The sequence below is a fragment of the Pelobates fuscus genome, chromosome 11, assembly GCF_036172605.1.
Source record: "Pelobates fuscus isolate aPelFus1 chromosome 11, aPelFus1.pri, whole genome shotgun sequence".
NCBI lineage: Eukaryota > Metazoa > Chordata > Amphibia > Anura > Pelobatidae > Pelobates > Pelobates fuscus.
In genome coordinates, this window is record NC_086327.1 from 9975243 (window position 1) to 9976895 (window position 1653).

The window sequence follows — 1653 nt, forward strand, 5'->3', positions numbered from 1 at the left end:
TATATGGTGTGCTTTTATTTCTCAAGTCATTCAGTTAGTTTAACACAGAACAGACAAGTTAAATTATTTTGTTGCTGGTTTTGAATACAAACCTGTAAACGGTTCATGTTTCCTTTTTTTTTAACCCTACTTTAGATGCGCCACAAAATAAAACCAGAGGTACAGGTACAGAAATCTGTTTATTGATCTTAAAACAGAAATGATTAAATTGAAGTCTGCCTGGGATTGTTTCTGTAACGGATCACCTGGCACCCCGACTGTGTACCTCCGTTGATGGATGCTCCTAGTGCTTCCTCAGGGCTCCAAGCACTCCACTCGACACCATAAGCACTGCAGACCGAACCTCTCTTCCTTCAGAGAGCAAAGCAGGAAAAAGCTCTTAAAAGAGCTTAGTGATTATAGCCAGGGGAGTATACAGAGTATAGCAATCCCCAGTGTAGATGCAGCCTTTTCCCCCACACATGAGACGAGGCTCTATGTTGAGGGTAAAACAGGAACTCTGCAGTCTGAGGGTTTGTTGGCACTTATATACAAGTTTTCCCACAAGGTTACCACCCACGTGGACCTTGTGGAATACACGACATAATGTTGTAAAAACCAATCAGGACAGACTTGTACATTTAAACACTCCCAAATACTACACACAAACCCTCCCCTCTGCCTGTGATATAATTACTGAACCCAATGGGTTAACTTAATTATCACCGGCAGGAAAATATATTGTTTAATACAATATTCATAACTTCCAAACTATAGATGCAATTTACATATTCTGAACCAGCATAATCGGTATACAAACATATGTAAAAATCATCCAAATTGTTCAGTGGTTCTGAAGATAGTTGGTAGTCCTATTGACCAACCTCAAGCATGGCTTTCCTGCCCAAAAGAGTTCCATAGATTTGGGCTGTGCGGTCGGTCTATTTCACAGAAAAAAAGACCAAGTCCCATTCGAATGCACAGACGGGGGCCGCTCGTGCAAATATCCCATATTAATGCGGCGTTTGAATATTCGAACGCACTTCGATTTCCGTCGAAGTGGCATAGAAGGTAAGGTTCAGCTGTGTTCGTGCCATCGTGTAGCCGATTTCAGTTCCAGGAGCTCAACGGCAAAACACCGCTGACCGCGTTCGACTAAACAAGATGGCCGCCACCACATGTTCGACTATACGTACGGCGGCCACCCAGCGTTTGACAATTAACTTGTAGTTAACCACCAGCCTGGGAGGTAAATGGGCTGCAAACGTCCACTTGCCTGGGGTCCGCCTATTCAGTAATTGGTTCGGTAAGCCCCAATCACCGAACCATATAGGAAAAGGACATAAACAAATATTTTCACAGTCTGGGGACACAGTGTTCAAGGGGCACTGTGTCAAAAGTCTCAATATGCCCAAATAATGTTTTTAAAGGGCCATACACCCCAGGTTAATAGTCATAAGGCAGGAGGCTGGCAATTAGGCTCCTCCAAAAGCAAGTGGCGTAGGGCACTTCGTCACAGTTTCCCTTGGCAATAATGTATGGTTATGTAAAAAGTTATATATACATCAATGCAATCTACCAATTTATGCTAGTTCCTCCACACATACACAAATTCTAACTTTAAACTATTTTTCAAACCGTTCTTGATCTGAGAGCTTTGGACGTCACATCACT